At 43.6% G+C, this 18,117-nt stretch overlaps 1 pseudogene across 1 annotated transcript in view; it reads left to right on the top strand.

Moving 5' to 3' along the window:
* Positions 1-1,503: 1,503 nt before the first annotated feature.
* The window catches only part of LOC144738387 (uncharacterized), a 48,379-nt pseudogene continuing 31,765 nt past the window's right edge, over positions 1,504-18,117 (top strand). Inside the window, exons 1-5 of the transcript XR_013589245.1 lie at positions 1,504-1,789; positions 3,160-3,284; positions 4,429-5,573; positions 11,277-11,329; positions 14,391-15,546. The product of XR_013589245.1 is annotated as an uncharacterized LOC144738387 (transcript). The remainder of the gene's footprint in view (positions 1,790-3,159; positions 3,285-4,428; positions 5,574-11,276; positions 11,330-14,390; positions 15,547-18,117) is intronic.

Genomic DNA, 18,117 nt, shown 5'->3' with positions numbered 1-18,117 from the left:
CTGTGTGGCTTTGAATGCAGCCACTTTATCTGCCGAATTGAACAGAGTTGTCGATCTCCCCTAAAATGACACATTGAGTACGTTGAGCAGGCTTAATATGTCACACAAGTGAGCAAGTTTTTCGACCCATTCTGTGTCACTGAAATGTGCTGCCAGTGGTGACTGTTTTTCTAAAAGATGTCTCTGGAGTGGCTCTCGCAACTCAAAAACTCTGGCCAGTGATCTACCTTTAGAAAGCCATCTCACTTCTGTGTTTTAGAGATGATGTGTGGTGAGCACGCCACGCTACGAACCCGGCGACCCGAGTTCGATTCCCGCTCACGGCCACTACGATTATTTTTACTGGTCCTGGGCTTCCCCTAGGTGACTCAGCCTCAAACGAGTAACTGATGTGGTGTGTGAACATCGCCACTGGGGAGACAAAGGCGGCCGGGCGTGGTGAATCCAAGTCCCAGGCGAAGCCGGGGAAGTCAAGCTAGTCTTCTATATATAAAAGGAAAATGTGTGAATGTGTTGTCTGTTCAAAATGTTTAGCTGTACTTCCCGACATGCAACAAACTTGAAATTTGCCATGTGGGTACTTTGCAAAATGTACACCATGAAAAAATTATAAAAAAATAAACTTTTGTATTTTTTGGGGGGGGGGATAACCATGAAGTGTGTGGCGAGATTCGATATCTGCTGAGCGTTTGTGGTATCGATTAAAAGGGAATAGGCCGCATGTAAATAAATCTACAACCTTCGATTCCTTTGCGCGATCTAAAGAATCGAATTTTGATGCGCGAGCGTAAGTTAATTTTCCACCGCGCGTTGGGATTTATTTTAATTTATTTACATTTTATAAAAAAAATTATTAATAAGATAAAAATGAAAATAAATTTCATTTGTATATGTTATGTTTTTAATTTTCTTGAGAAGTTTTTTAATAAATGTTTCCCCCAGGCAGTACCTAATACTATCAACTGGCGGTTCATTAACATAATATATTCATAAATGCTATCGCTAGTTCATTGTGACTGGTTTAGCATCCACGCCTCATCCCTGGACATGAGCCCGTCTCATTAACAGGACCCTGCGGGGTGGGCTGGTAGGAATAATACTAATACCGGTACAGGGATATCGACCGCACACACACGCACACGCGCACACACGCGCATAAACGTACACACGCACACACACACCGCACACACACATACATGCACGCACGCACACGTAATGAAGTTGTGTTGCTACGCTTCCAGTTCGCCGTGAATAACGATCCGAAGCCCAATAGCGCCCATTCATCACGCCGCTCGAGTGGGCCGGACACGCACACACGCACGCACACAGTCACACATATACACACACGCACGCACACACAGACACGCACACACACGCACACACGCGCACACACGCGCATACACACGCACACACACGCAAACACACACACGCACACATGCGCGCAGGGGGAGCTGGCGGCCATCTTGTCGGACGGACGGACGGACAAACGGTCGGACGATATAATCTATTGGTGGTCTGGTCCACTTCGTTCCTACCAGTATAATACTATCAACTGGCGGTTCATTAACATAATATATTCATAAATGCTATCGCTAGTTCATTGTGACTGGTTTAGCATCCACGCCTCATCCCTGGACATGAGCCCGTCTCATTAACATAATTTATTCAGTTACATTCCCGCTCGTTGGGGGAGGGGATTGTGTTGAACACCGCAAGTGACGTCATGTCGCTTCCTGCTGCCGCGTGACGTCACGAGCTGCTACACCGGGCTCGCTCTCACAGATCCGAGGTGAGAAGTTAACATCGTGGGTGTTGTCGTGGTTGTTGTTTACCCAGGTAGAGCCTCTCTCCGTCTCTCTCTCGTAGGGATATCAATTGAGTAGCAGCGAGTATGGAATCGATGTCCGGGTTGGAACATTACAACGCGGGGCCTAGCCACGCGGGGCCTTGCCTCCTGCCCTCGCCTGATTGCATTTGCTTTAATCCTCTGCTTAAGTTTAATTCGTCTTCATCTGGCTCACTACTTCATGGGACCTCCTTTGCCAGTAGCAACATATAACAAGAGGTTTTTCCCCTTTTCTGGCAACTGAAACAGGTTTTAAGACGTTAGTGGTTCTTTCGGTAAAGTCACGTAGAAGGGAAATAATAAAGTAATACAATTTCTTGCTGTGGATTTCACACCTGACGATGATTGCTCGTGTTGCAGTCAAAACGTGAGAATTTTTTTATTCTGTTTTTCTTCTACGTGGCTAGGTGTGAAAAACAGCAAGAAGTTTTTTGAAAATTTTGGATAATTTTCTTGCCGTTTTTTTCACACCTGACGATGATTGCTCGTGTAGCAGTCGAAACGTCGTGAGAATTTTATTTTATTTTATTGTTTTGCTTCTACGTGGCTAGGTGTGAAAAACAGCAATAATTTTTTGGAAATTTTTGTAAAATTTTCTTGCTGTGTTAATTCACACCTGATTGCTCGTGTTGCAATCGAAACGTCGTGAGAATTTTTTTTATTGTTTTTCTTCCACATTACTTTAGGTGTGAAAAACAGCAAGAAATTTTTGGAAAATTCTTGAAAATTTTCTTGCTGTTTTTCACACCTGATTGCCTGCCTCTAGCGGTGATATCAATATAGAATATATGTAAGGATGCCCCCCAATAGACTCCCCCTGGAACTCTACCAGACACGTCACACTGGGTCGAAGACCCCAGGACTGGCCCAGGACACGCTGGCGGGACTATGTCGCTCGGCTGGCCTGGGAATGCTTGGGAATTCCCCAGGATGAGCTAGAGTCTGTCGCCAGAGAAAGGGAGGCCTGGACTGCCCTTCTCAGCATGCCTCCACCGTGACCCTCACCAGGACAAGCATTTTTAGAAACTAACGAATAAAGCTGTGATTCTTCTTGGCCACAGATATTACTATGTGGATGCAGAATATTAACTTATTTAAATTACCATCTCTGCTGGCTTATACAATGAAGGCTGTCCTGCCTATGATTCATCCTCTATCCAACCAGACTTATTTTGTATTAGAAGCTTACAGATCCTGAAGATATCAATATAGAATATAATCTTGAGTCTCTTTGGCAGGCGAGGCTGCATTGGTTCGGTCATGAATCCCGCATTTCCAGACACTCCATGCTCAATCATCTTTTGTTTGTCCAGATATTAGGGGCTGAACAGGCATGGCATTGACTAGAGAAGAGATTGGAGGATGTGGAGGTGATCGGACCTGCCGATGACTGGTGCCGGCAGTGTCAAGATTGGCCTCTGTGGAGGAGGTCCGTGAGGTATGCTGCAGGGCAGTTAATAGATATTTTCTCTGCAACAACGATGAGGTCGGAAGAGCGACGCCAACATGAATACGTGGTACGCTGGGTTCCTAAAACCCAGCAAAGAAGTGGGGAGCACAGCTGGTTCATCTGCCAGTCATCCGTTGACACCTGGATCATTCCCATTACCTGCTGACAAGAAATCCACACTTACATGGCCTTAAATTGCACCTATCATGGCATTAGCACTGGGATAAGGTTACTTGCAATTCGTCACGAATTGTGGATTTTTGTTTATATATGTTAATGATGCATGTGGAATGTACGTGTATTTAAGAGTTTATCTTCGTGGGGAGCTGTGGTGCAGTTATTTCACTGCATTATGAACTCAACAATTAGTTTGATTATCACCGACAGCAAACATGATTGATAAGTGAAAGCTGAACTGCTTGTGGGCCTCTGCTATGTTGATTGATTTTAAATTAATTACATGGTGAAGTGAGGAAGCGTCAATACTGAGCAGATGAAGGCGGCCAGGCATGGTTCTGGACACACCACCACTTTTTACCATGCCAGTGTGTGACAGTGTTAAGTTTGTATTTGCAGTAAATTATATTGACTATTGAACATGGAGGTCAAATCAAAACAATCGTTTATTTTAGTTCCCCTCTGGAATTTTTTGGAAAATGGAAACAGGAAATTAACAGCACATATGCTGCTGAAGTTAGATCTGTTCATCCAAGCAAATCTGAGCCTGGCTTCACACCTCTAAAGTTGCGATTGAAAATGTATGTATGCATTTATGCATAATACAAATAGTATTATTCCCAACAGTCTTTGCTATGTTAGCTGAAATTTGCTTTTATAAATACTACTTTTTCAGCCAGGCAGCTGAAATTGCGTTCTTGGTGTTTTGGGTTAATATTTATTTTGAAGATACTAGGGCTTCCAGGCATATTTATAACCATTTGCCCTCTCATTGTTTGCCTTAACAGCCAGTGTGATGAATTGGGGATAATCCTGAATATATGAATAAATATAGACGTGTAAGTCATGTGAGACTGTGTATATAATAATTCCTCTGTGCCTCGATTCTGATTAAGATGGTGTGGACATTTTTTTCTGTCTGCAGCTGATGATTCTTCTGATGCTTCCTCTGCAGAATTGGTCTGATGGAGCAAATGCACTCAGCGTGGCTCGGTAGACAAAGACAACAATGGGACCAGTATGCAAACAGCATGGATTCTACGGGAAATTTTACACAGGACCAGAGATCTCCAATGGGAGAGAAACCCTTCAAGTGCACTGTGTGTGGGAAGGCATTTTCAGATTCATCTGCTCTTAAAAAACACCAGAGAACTCACACAGGAGAGAAACCCTTCAAGTGCACTGTGTGTGGGAAGGCATTTTCAGATTCATCTGCTATTAAAAAACACCAGAGAACTCACACAGGAGAGAAACCCTTCAAGTGCACTTTGTGTGGGAAGGCATTTTCAAATTCATTTCGTCTTAAAAGACACCAGAGAAGACACAGGAGATAAACCCTTCAAGTGCACTGTGTGTGGGAAGGCATTTTCAGATTCATCTGCTATTAAAAAACACCAGAGAACTCACACAGGAGAGAAACCCTTCAAGTGCACTTTGTGTGGGAAGGCATTTTCAAGTTAATTTCATCTTAAAAGACACCAGAGAAGACACACAGGAGATAAACCCTTCAAGTGCAGTGTGTGTGAGATGGCATTTTCACAGTCATCTCATCTTAAAATCCACCAGAAAACACACACAGTAGAGAAACCCTTTAAGTGCAGTGTGTGTGAGATGGCATTTTTACAGTCAGCAAATCTTAAAAAGCACCAGAGAACACACACAGGAGAGAAACCCTTTAAGTGCAGTGTGTGTGGGAAGGCATTTTCAAGTTCATATTATCTTAAAATACACCAGAGAATACACACAGGAGAGAAACCCTTCAAGTGCGGTGTGTGTGAGATGGCATTTTCAAGTTCATCTAATCTTAAAATCCACCAGAGATCGCACAAAGGAGAGAACCCCTTCAAGTGCGGTGTGTGTGAGATGGCATTTTCATATTCATCAAATCTTAAAATGCACCAGAGAACGCACACAGGAGAGAAACCCTTTAAGTGCACTGTGTGTGGGAAGGCATTTTCAAGTTCGTCTAATCTTAAAATACACCAGAGAATACACGCAGAGAACCCTTCTAGTGCACTCTGTGCGGGAAGGCGTTTGCACAGTCAACACAGCTTAATACACACCAGAGAACACACTGGCATCAGAAGACCCCCAAAGAGTGTAGTCTGAAATCGACTTGTGAAAGTCAAAGTGCTGCAATGAGCCCATCCCTTCTGAAAAAAGAACCAGAAGTAAATTCCAGCTTGGACACTATGAAATGTATCAAGGTGACATTTGAAGAGGTGACGGTGAAGAGCGAAGAAGTGAAGAGCAAAGAAGTGAAGGTCAAATGTGAAGATGAACATTCAACTCCAAAATCGGACCTTCACATCAATGGAGGCAACGTGAAGCAGGAGGAGAATTATGACTGTGAGGCAGAGCGAGGAAACTCCCAGCAGTTTGTGGAAGTGGAGGTGTGGGTGGACTTCTTAGACAATACAAAGTCAAATGGAGAACCATGTATAAGCTTTAGACAATGCAGCTCCAATAGATTCACATTTGTCACAGGCCTTTATTGAAAAGAACGTTAAGTTGACCACTCCATTCCTAGGTTCAACCTGCAGAGTAAGAGCGGTCAGTATTTGCGGACCTGTGAGTGGGGTAGATCTCTAACTAGGAGCAAGAGCCAATAAGCTCCCAAGCATTCACTATGTTATAATAACATTAGCATTTATATGGTGCTTGCTTAATCGCCTCAGCAACTCGTAGTTTTGTATCATATCTCATCACAAACACTCGAAGAGCACGCTTTTTGGAGTCCTCTGGATTAACACCGTTTGATACTAGGCTCGAAAGAAAGCTGTCTCTGGTGTGGACCAATCAGTTTCAAAGATAATGCATATGTTTTGTCCTATGACTAACCACACGGCGATCCGAGGGGAGAGACTACTGCAAGTTACAGAAGACTACAAGCAACAGAGAGTACTGCGACGGGTAGACTCCGGGGCATGGCCTCGAGATCAACAATGGGTGTTGTGTCTCGCAGAGAAGAGGGGCGAGGTGATGCTCGGTGCTGAGTTCGGCATGGACCGACAGAATATCGCTGAGAGTTTTATTCTACATTTATCCTGATGTTTTCAGTTGCTTGCAAAGTCAAGGATTGCGATAAGTTGTATTGTACTAAGCTTTTGCAGTTGTTCAAGAGGTGTGCGAATACAATTTACAAGTTTTGAGAGTGAGTTCCAGCTTTCACGAGCAGCTGCAATCGGCAGGCTCCGGGGAACCTGCCCCCGTGACTGGCACATCGTCAACGAGCTGCACCAGCAGAAGCCACGAGTCTACGAAATCAACGCAAAGAGTTGACTTACTGCAAGCAGCAAGCTAAGGATGAAGAGGCTTGCCGAGTAGCAATTGGTCACCGAGTACGAGCTCGGCGCTGATGGAAGAAGTATCGCTCAAAGTTATTCTACACTGAGTGCCAGCTCCGACGAGCAGCTGCAGCCCGAGAGATAGAGTGACGAGCAACGACGAGCAATCAACCGGGAGAAATGGTGGAAGCCCAAGCATCGACCAAGCCAGCATCGCAGAGAACCAGCTTCACGCGCAACCAGGCATCGCCAGAGAGCACGGAGCCGGAGAGAGAGCGCAGCAGCGCCACCGAGCACGGGTGTCAGCTGCCAGCGGACGAGCGGCGAGCGCTGTCGAGCACCTTCAAAGACGAGCATCGTGCCGACTCAGCTCATACAGCAGGGGAAAGAGCCTGACCAGCCGTGGGTTCGACCCACACGCACCCACCAGCACCAGCTGTGAACCAAGACAAGAGTGAGGAACCGCGACCAGCAGACGAGCTGCGGGCGCTATCTGACGACGGAATCATCGCGCACCGCCGACGGCGAGCGTTGTGCCGACTCTTCATCCAGCAGTGGGCAGCAGCTCCAGCTGCCGCCGAGCGAGAGAGAGCGAGGAAGCTGTGTGTATGACCCTCCCCCACACTCACATAATCACCACGTATGACCCAGCGTCTGCTTGACGCAAAGAATTGATCAAGGAGGCAAAACCACCAAACACACACCGCACATACCAGGACTAATAATAAGAAGAAGAATGATAAGAGTGCGTCAACTATTAGCTGATAATGAAGAACATTGCTGCCCATTGAGTCACGTAGATACGGTCGTTGAGAAGTATTTTAGTCGTTCTTTTTGTTAATTTTAACTGTACCGATGAATTCATTGACGAAACTAAACGTTTAAAAACCTACGTTACGAATCCACACACTCACAGGGAGACTTGTGTGTAAATCTTTCTTTTGATCACAGAATCTTGCCCGCGAATTTATTGAAGCCTTAGCCAATTGATAAGCATTTGCTGAAGCAGACACACTGCCGCACACCATTGTTCCAAGACGTTTAGTTAATTACATAATCTACCAATGAATTCATTGAGGTCTACTTTTGCATTTGGGACATGTTTCTTTATTGCTGTTCGTATGAATATTGTCACATTTATTTTTAAGGACTTTTTCCTATGCTCGTGTTACTCTGAGGAATTAACGTAATCATTGAGGGTTAAATGTACGGATCAATGAGGAGCACATCTCCAGGAGTACTGTGTTGACAATTCCAAGTATAAGAGTTCGCATATTAGAGTGTTATGTTTTTGTTTGGAAATTAAAGTTGCTTAACACAGAAGTGTCTGAGTGGTTCCTTCCTAAGTTCATGCATAATGATCTTAATTATAAGAACTGTATCCTTCGGCGAGATATGAATTCTGAGACCTGATAGAATTACACTAAAACATAATCAGTAAAAGTTAAAGTGAGAATCTTTGTATTATCACAATTAGTAAGAAGACAATGTTTTCACGTAGCAGTGGGGGGGGGGGGGGGTTCGGGGGATGGTTTCATGATGATTCAAGCGCATTATATTTGTTGTGCACTTTATTTATATTATTACATTGTAATATGAAATAATTATACAACTCACCATAATGCAGAATCAGTGGGGGCCCTGAGCTTGTTTTCCTGCAACGAGATGGTCCCATCTGGGGGTGATGGGAGACGGTGACACCCGAAGTGTGTTGCTTATGTCCAGTCGACTCAATAATCTCGTTGTGGTTGCTGTCACTGCAGAAAACCCTGCTTCACAAAGATAGGACGTTGGAAATGGAAGCAGGCTTTTCAGTGCTTTTGTGGCAATCTCTGGATATTCCGCCTTGACTTTAATCCAGAACGTGTCGAGATTTGAAGTCTCAAACATACTTTTAAGGCCACCTTCATTTGCGATCTCAAGCAGTTGATCCTCTTCTAGCACAGACAAAGTCGATTCACCTGGCTTATTCACAAATGGGTCGCGGGTCCATTCTTTCCCAGTTCGGGGGTCTTTTGTGGTTGGGAAGTAATGCTCAAACTCTTTTAAAAGCTGAGATAGGGTGTAATGCACCAGCAGGGAGAAAGGCCCTGGCTCAGTCTCTTTCAAAATCTCTGCTAGTATTTGAAACATGTCAAAAGTTCCAATGTTCACTCGTCGCCCCCATAATTCCAGTTTGACTTTGAATTAAGCCACTTTATCTGTCTAATTGAACTGAGTTGTCGATCTCCCCTGAAATGACAGATTGAGTACGTTGAGCAGGCTGATACTGGTAGGAACGAAGTGAACCAGCCTACAATAGATTATATCGTCCGTCCATCCGATGTCCGATTAGGTGTAGCAACATCGCCCCCTACTGCAAACACTTGTCATGACCCTACAAAAACCTTTAGACTCAGTGAGGCTTTTCTGGCTAAACAAGTGTAACATTCCCTTATAATTGCCTGAGATAGCTTTTAATTAAAACATTTAAATTAAAAACTAACTCACAGTGGCCTAAAGCCTACAGCTAGGCCTAAAGCCTAGAACTAGGGCTCAAACTCTCCCTTCGCTTCGTACCCCCGCGTGTGTGAAAGGAAGTTAATGTTTAACAATGTTACATTCCCTGATGTTTTTAAATAGAAACATTAAAATTTAAAGCTTTTACATTAATAATTGAAACATTTAAATTAAAAATTAACTCACAGCAGCCTAACGCCTACAGCTAGGCCTAAAGCCTAGAACTAGGCCTCAAACTCTCCCTTCGTATCGTCCGATTAGGTGTAGCAACATCGCCCCCTACTGCAAACACTTGGCAGGACCCTACAGACTCAGTGAGGCTTTCCTGGCTAAACAAGTGTAATAATACATTATGTTTATATTTTTTGGTTATTCGTTCCTACCAGCCCACCCCACAGGGACCTGTTTATGTCACACAAGTGAGCAAGTTTTACGACCCATTCCGTGTCACTGAAATGTGCTGCCAGTGGTGACTGTTTTTCTAAAAGATATCTCTGGAGTGGCTCTCTCAACTCAAAAACTCTGGCCAGTGATCTACCTTTAGAAAGCCATTTCACTTCTGTGTTTTAGAGATGATGTGTGGTGAACGCGCTGCGCTACGAACCCGGCGACCCGAGTTCAATTCCCGCTCACGGCCACCACGAATATTTTTATTGGTCCTGGGCTTCCCCTAGGTCGACTCAACCTCAAACGAGTAACTGATGTGGTGTGTGAACATCGCCACTGGGGAGACCAAAGGCGGCTGGGCGTGGTGAATCCAAGTCCCGGGCGAAGCCGGGGAAGTCAAGCTAGTCTTCTACATATAAAAGGAAAATTTGTGAATGTGTTGTCTGTTTGTGGTATCCATCAAACGGGAATAAGCCGATTCTAAAGAAATCTACAACCTTAGATTCCTTTGCGCGATCGTAAGTTTATTTTCCACCGCACGTTGGGTATTTATTTATTTAAATTTTAATTAATGAGATAATCTCGGTTCTTTCGGTAAAGTCACGTAGGAGGGAAGTAATAAAATAATGAAAATAAATAAGTATATTGTGGTTTTTAAATAAATGTTTGATTTATTATTTATTAATATATATTATTTTTATTTTATTACTTCCCTTCTACGTGACTTTACCGAAAGAACCAAGAAGATGAATCCCTGCAGTCACGAAAGCTTTAAATCGAAATTTAATGAGATATTCATGAAAAAAAAATTCATTTGAATATGTTATATTTTTAAGTTTTTTGAGAAACATCAAAATTAATTAAAATAAAATAAAACAAAGATCACGACGTTTCGGAGGCAACACAAGTCTCCGTCATCAGGTGGGACCGTCACAGCTCGAGAAGCTGTGACTTGTTGTCTCGTTGTCTGTTAAAAACTCTAACAGATAGGTGGAATTCCTCCCCGTAGAGGGCATTAATTCTAGATTTGAAGCTTTCATTAATTTTGATGTTTTACCTACGTGACTTACCGAAAAAACCTAAGAGTATGAATCCTTGCAGTCACGAAAGCTTCAAATCTAGAATTAATGCCCTCTACGGGGAGGAATTCCACCTATCTGTTAGAGTTTTTAACAGACAACGAGACAGACAACGAGACAAGAAGTCACAGCTTCTCGAGCTGTGACGGTCCCACCTGATGACGGAGACTTGTGTTGCCTCCGAAACGTCGTGATCTTTGTTTTATTTTATTTTCATTAATTTTGATGTTTTACCTACGTGACTTACCGAAAAAAATCTAAGAGTATGAATCCTTGCAGTCACGAAAGCTTCAAATCTAGAATTAGTTTTTTGAGAAGTTATTCAATAAATGTTTCCCCCGGGCAACGTCGGGTGCTTTCCGCGAGTTCCTCATAAATCAAACTGAAACTATCAACGGGCGGTTAATTAACATAATTTATTCACGTTGAATCACTGCACATGAGCCCGTATCATTCACATAATTTATTCAGTTACACCGCCGATCGTTGGGGGAGGGGATTGTGTGTTGAACCCTGCAAGTGACGTCATGTCACCGCTTGCTGTTGCGTGACGTCACGATATATCCGACAGCTGCTGCACCGCGCGCGCTCTCAAAGATCCGAGGTGAGAAGTTAACATCGTGGTTGTTGTCGTGGTGGTTGTTGTCGTGGTGGTTGTTGTTGTCGTGGTGGTTGTTGTTTACCCAGGTAGAGCCTCTCTCCGTCTCTCTCTCGTAGGGATATCAATTGAGTAGCAGCGAGTATGGAATCGATGTCCAGGTTGGAACATTACAACGCGGGGCCTAGCCACGCGGGGCCTTGCCTCCTGCCCTCGCTTGATTGCATTTGCTTTAATCCTCTGCTTAAGTTTAATTCGTCTTCATCTGGCTCACTACTTCATGGGACCTCCTTTGCCAGTAGCAACATATAAGACGAGTTTTTCCCCTTTTCTGGCAACTGAAACAGGTGTTAAGATATTATTGGTTCTTTCGGTAAAATCACGTAGAAGGGAAATAATAAAGTAATACAATTTCTTGCCGTGTTTTTCACACCTGACGATGATTGCTCGTGTAGCAGTCGAAACGTGAGAATTTTAATAATTATTATTTATTTTATTTTATTGTTTTCTTCTACGTGACTTTAGATGTGAAAAACAGCAAGATTTTAGGAAAACTTTTTTAAAATGTTCTTGCTGTTATTCACACCTAATTGCTCGTGTTGCAGTCGAAACGTGAGAATGTTTTTATTTTATTTATTTTCTTCTTTTTCTTCTACGTGACTTTATGTGTGTTTTTCACACCTGATGATTGCTCGTGTTGCAGTCGAAACGACGTGAGAAATTTTAATTGTTTCATATTTTTTTTATTTTCCTAATACTTGATGACTTTACCGAAAGAACCAAGAATATGAATCCCTGCAGTCAGGAAAGCTTCAAATCAAAATTTTGATGTTAAGATGTTTAAACGCCGAGCTGAAACCTCTTGCAAGGAATCGTATCTGCATTAGCCACAATATACTCACGATCAATATGCAAACAAAACACATGCTGTGATAAGCTATGCATTGTCTGTCAAACTGATTGGTCCACACCAGAGTCGGCTTTCTTTCGAGCCTAGTCTCAAACGGTGTTAGACCAGAGGACAGCGCCAAAAGGCGTACACAGCACAAAGACAACGCCACCATCAGAACAATGACAGCTCGGGGTGAGCAGCTACATCATGGGACCTCCTTTGCCAGTAGCAAAATATAAGAAGAGGCTTTTCCCCTTTTATCATTTACAGATTTGTACTATTTTTTTGTCTTGGGATATTTTTTGTATACGGTTACTTCGTGTTTATTTCAATTGGTTGGACCATCTCCAGCTCCACCCACCTACCTTGATGCACCCATCTCAGGCCTATATAAGTCCTTGTCTCAGCAGCTTTTTCTCTCACCTGAAGACGATTGCTTGTGTTGCGATCGAAACGTCGTGATCTATTATTTTCTATGTACGTGATTTGACCGATAGACCCAAAGAGTATTAATTCCTGCAGTCACGAAAGCTTTAAATCAATAAATAACTACGTTGTTTAAGAAGCTCCCAATGCACCATTGGAACCTCCTTTGCCAGTAGCAAAATATGATAGTTTTTTTTTTACCCTTTTATCTGGCAACAAAACTGACACCTTTTTTTTACAAGGAGTCATGTTTGCATTGACCACAATACGTGCAGTGAGAATGCAAACAAAAACACAACTCTGATAATGTTTGCACTGTCCTTGAAATTGATTGGTCTACACCCGAGACAGCTTTTCTTAGAGCCTAGTCTCACATGGTGTTTCACCAGATGATGCGTACATCTCAAAGACAATGCACCATCAGAGTATGAGAGCTCGGGGTAAGCCTTTACACCATTGGAACCTCCTTTGCCAGTAGCACAATGTGACAATTGTTTTTCTTTTCCCTTTTATCTGGAAACAAAACTGACACCTTTTTTGAGTTGTACGCCTTTTGGCGTCATCTGGTCCAACACCATATTAAATGTCCTGCAGGTATGCTGCAGGGCAGTTAATAGATATTTTCTCTGCAACAACGATGAGGTCGGAAGAGCGACGCCCACATGAATAGGTGGAACGCTGGGTTCCTAAAACCCAGCAAGACAGTGGGGAGCACAGCTGGTTCATCTGTCAGTCATCCCTTGACACCTGGATCATTCCCATTACCTGCTGACAAGGAATCCACACTTACATGGCCTTAAATTTCACCTATCATGGCATTAGCACTGGGATAAGGTTACTTGCTATTCGTCATGAATGGTGGATTTTTGTTTATATATGTTAATGATGCATGTGAAATGTAAGTGTTTTTAAGAGTTTATCTTTGTGGGGAGCTGTGGTGCAGTTATTTCACTGCATTAGGAACTCAACAATTAAGTTTGATTATCACCGCCAGCAAACATGATTGATAAGTGAAAGCTGAATTGCTTGTGGGCCTATGCTATGTTGATTGATCTTAAATTAATTACATTGTGAAGGGAGGAAGCGTCAATACTGAGCAGGTGAAGGCGGCCAGGCATGGTTCTGGACACACCACCACTTTTTACCATGCCAGTTTGTGACAGTGTCAAGTTTGTATTTGCAGTAAATTATAATAACTATTGAACATGGAGGTTAAATCAAAACAATCGCTTATTTTAGTTTCCCTCTCTAACTTTTTGGACGAATGGAAACAGGAAATTAACAGCACATATGCTGCTGAAGTTAGATCTGTTCATCCAAGCATTCAAGCAAATCTGAGCCTGGCTTCACACCTCTAAAGTTGCGATTGAACATTTATTGATGCATTTCTGCATAATACAAATAGTATTATTCCCAACAGCCTTTGCTATGTTAGCTGAAATTTGCTTTTATAAATACTACTTTTGCAGCCAGGCAGCTGAAATTGTGTTCTTGGTGTTTTCGATTAATATTTATTTTGAAGATACTAGGGCTTCCAGGCATATTTATAACCATTTGCCTTCTCATCGTTTGCCTTAACAGCCCGTGTGATGAATTTGGGCATAAACCTGAATATATGAATAAATATAGACGTGTAAGTCATGTGTGACTGTGTATATATTCATTCCTCTGTGCCTCGATACTGATGAAGATGGTGTGGACATTTTTTTATGTCTGCAGCTGATGCTTCTTCTGATGCTTCCTCTGCAGAATTGGTCTGATGGAGCAAAGGCACTCAGCGCAGCTCGGTACACAAGGACAACAATGGGACCAGTATGCAAACAGCATGGATTGTACTGGAAATTTTACACAGGACCAGAGATCTCCAACGGCAGAGAAACCCTTCAAGTGCAGTGTGTGTGAGATGGCATTTTCACAGTCATCAAATCTTAAAATGCACCAGAGAACGCACACAGGAGAGAAACCCTTCAAGTGCAGTGTGTGTGAGATGGCATTTTCAAATTCATCTACTCTTAAAATCCACCAGAGAACGCACAAAGGAGAGAACCCCTTCAAGTGCAGTGTGTGTGAGAAGGCATATTCAAGTTCATCTTATCTTAAAATACACCAGAGAACACACACAGGAGAGAAACCCTTCAAGTGCAGTGTGTGTTGGAAGGCATTTTCAAGTTCATTGTATCTTAAAAAACACCAGAGAACACACACAGGAGAGAAACCCTTCAAGTGCAGTGTGTGTGAGATGGCATTTTCACAGTCATCAAATCTTAAAATGCACCAGAGAACGCACACAGGAGAGAAACCCTTTACGTGCAGTGTGTGTGGGAAGGCATTTTCAAGTTTGTCTTGTCTCAAAATACACCAGAGAATACACACAGGAGAGAAACCCTTCAAGTGCAGTGTGTGTGAGACGGCATTTTCACATTCATCAAATCTTAAAATACACCATAGAATACACACAGGAGAGAAACCCTTCACGTGCACTCTGTGCGGGAAGACGTTTGCACAGTCACCACAGCTTCGTAGACACCATAGAACACACAGGCATCAGAAGACCCCCAAGGAGTGTAGCCTGAAATCGACTTGTGAAAGTCAAAGTGCTGCAATGATCCCATCCCTCCTGAATAAAGAACCAGAAGCAAATTCCAGCTTGGACACTGTGAAATGTATCAAGGTGACATTTGAAGAGGCGACGGTGAAGAGCGAAGAAGTGACAGTGAAGAGCGAAGAAGTGAAGGTAAAATGTGAAGATGAACATTCAACTCCAAAATCGGACCTTCACATCAATGGATGCAACGTGAAGCAGGAGGAGAATTCTGACTGTGAGGCAGAGCGAGGCAACTCCCAGCAGTTTGTGGAAGTGGAGGTGTGGGTGGACTTCTTAGACAATACAAAGTCAAATGGAGAACCTGTAGATGTGTAAGATTGAGACAATGAAGCTCCAATAGATTCACATTTGTCACAGGCCTTTAAGGAAAAGAACTTGAAGTTGAACACTCCATTCCTAGGTTCAACCTGCAGAGTAAGAGCAGTCAGTATTTGCGGCCCCGTGGGTTGGGTAGATCTCTAACTAGGAGCGAGAGCCAGTAAGCTCCCAAGCATTCACTATGTTATAATAATATTAGCATTTATATAGTGCTTGCTTAATCGCCTCAGCAACTCGGAGTTTTGTATTATCTCATCACAAACACTCGAAGAGCACGCCTTTTGGTGTCCTCTGGATTATCACCGTTTGATACTAGGCTCGAAAGAAAGCTGTCTCTGGCGTGGACCAATCAGTTTCAAAGACAATGCATATATTGTGTCCTATGACTAACCACACGGCGATTCGAGGGGAGAGAATTTCACGTAAAAACAGAGGCACGACCCATACATCGAGACTACTGCAAGTTACAGAAGACTACAAGCGATAGGGTACTGCGACAGGGTAGACTTGAGGGCATGGCCTCGAGATCAACAATGGGTGTTATGTCTCGCAGAGAAGAGGGGCGAGGTGATGCTCGGTGCTGAGTTTGGCATGGACCGACAGAGTATCGTTGAGAGTTTTATTCTACATTCATCCTGATGTTTTGAGTTGCTTGCAAAGTCAAGGATTGCGATAAGTTGTATTGTACTAAGCTTTCACAGTTGTTCAAGAGGTGTGCGAATACAATTTACAAGTTTTGAGAGCGAGTTCCAGCTCCCACGACCAGCTGCGATCGGCAGGCTCCGGGAAACCTGCCCCCGTGCATGGTCAACGAGCTGCACCAGCAGAAGCCACGAATCTAGGAAATCAACGCAAAGAGTTGACTTACTGCAAGCAGCAAGCTCTGGGGTGGGACTCTCCAATCAACCAAGGATGAAGAGGCTTGCCGAGTGGCAATGGGTCACCTAGTACGAACTCGGCGCTGACAGAATTATAGCTCAAAGTTATTCTACACTGAGTACCAGCTCCCACGAGCAGCTACAGCCCGAGAGATAGAGTGACGAGCAACGACGCGCAATCAACCGGGAGAAAGGGTGGAAGCCCAAGCATCGACCAAGCCAGCATCGCAGAGAACCAGCTGCATGCACAACCAGGCATCGCCAGAGAGCACGGAGTCGGAGAGAGAGCGCAGCAGCGCCACCGAGCACGGGTGTCAGCTGCCAGCGGACGAGCGGCGAGCGCTGTCGAGCCCCTTCAAAGACGAGCATCGTGCCGACTCAGCTCATCCAGCAGGGGAAAGAGCCTGACCAGCCGCCCGTGAGGAAGAGGAGAGCGCCGTGGGTTCGACCCACACGCACCGACCAGCACCAGCTGTGAACCAAGACAAGAGTGAGGAACGGCGACCAGCAGACGAGCTGCGGGCGCTATTTGACGACGGAATCATCGCGCACCGCCGACGGCGAGCGTCGTGCCGACTCTTCATCCAGCAGTGGGCAGCAGCTCCAGCTGCCGCTGAGCGAGAGAGAGCGAGGAAGCTGTGTGTATGACCCTCCTCCACACTCACATACTCACCACGTATCACCCAGCGTCTGCTTGACGCAAAGAATTGATCAAGGAAACAAAACCACCAAACACACACCGCACATACCAGGACTAATAATAAGAAGAAGAATGATAAGAGTGCGTCAACTATTAGCTGATAATGAAGAACATTGCTGCCCATTGAGTCACGTGGATACGGTCGTTGAGAAGTATTTTAGTCGTTCTTTTTGTTAATTTTAACTGTACTGATGAATTCATTGACGAAACTAAACGTTTATAAACCTACGTTACGAATCCACACACAGGGAGACGTGTTGAAATCTTTCTTTTGATCATAGAATCTTGCCCGCGAATTTATTGAAGCCTTAGCCAATTGATAAGCATTTGCTGAAGCAGGCCCACTGCCGGACACCATTGTTCCAAGACATTTAGTTAGATGAAACTGACATTTAGCTTATTACATAATCTACCAATGAATTCATTGAGGTCTACTTTTGCCTTCAGGACATGTTTCTTTATTGCCGTTCGTATGAATATCGTCACATTTATTTTTAAGGACTTTTTCCTATCGCCGTTTATGCTCGCATTACTCTGAGAAATTAACCGATTGCTCTGTTACCCAGTTTAACAACGTAATCATTGAGGGTTAAATGTACGGATCAATGAGCACATCTCCAGGAGTACTGTGTTGACAATTCCAAGCATAAGAGTACGCATATTAGAATGTTATGTTTTTGTTTAGAAATTAAAGTTGCTTAACACAGAAGTGTCTGAGTGGTTCCTTCCTAAGTTCATGCATAATGATCTTAATTAAAAGAACTGTATCCTTTGGCGAGATCTGAATTCTGAGACCTGATAGAATTACACTAAAACATAATCAGTTAAAGTTAAAGCGAGAATCTTTGTATTATCACAATTAGTAAGAAGACAAGTTATTTCACGGACCGGGGGGGGGGGGCAGGGGGGATGGTTTCATGATGATTCAAGCGCATTATATTTATTGTGCACTTTATATTATTATTACATTGTAAT

The sequence above is a fragment of the Lampetra planeri genome, chromosome 82, assembly GCF_965212315.1.
Source record: "Lampetra planeri chromosome 82, kcLamPlan1.2.h2, whole genome shotgun sequence".
Classification (NCBI taxonomy): domain Eukaryota; kingdom Metazoa; phylum Chordata; class Hyperoartia; order Petromyzontiformes; family Petromyzontidae; genus Lampetra; species Lampetra planeri.
Note: the sequence above shows the minus strand (reverse complement) of the source record. Positions and strands in the feature narration are given on the sequence as shown.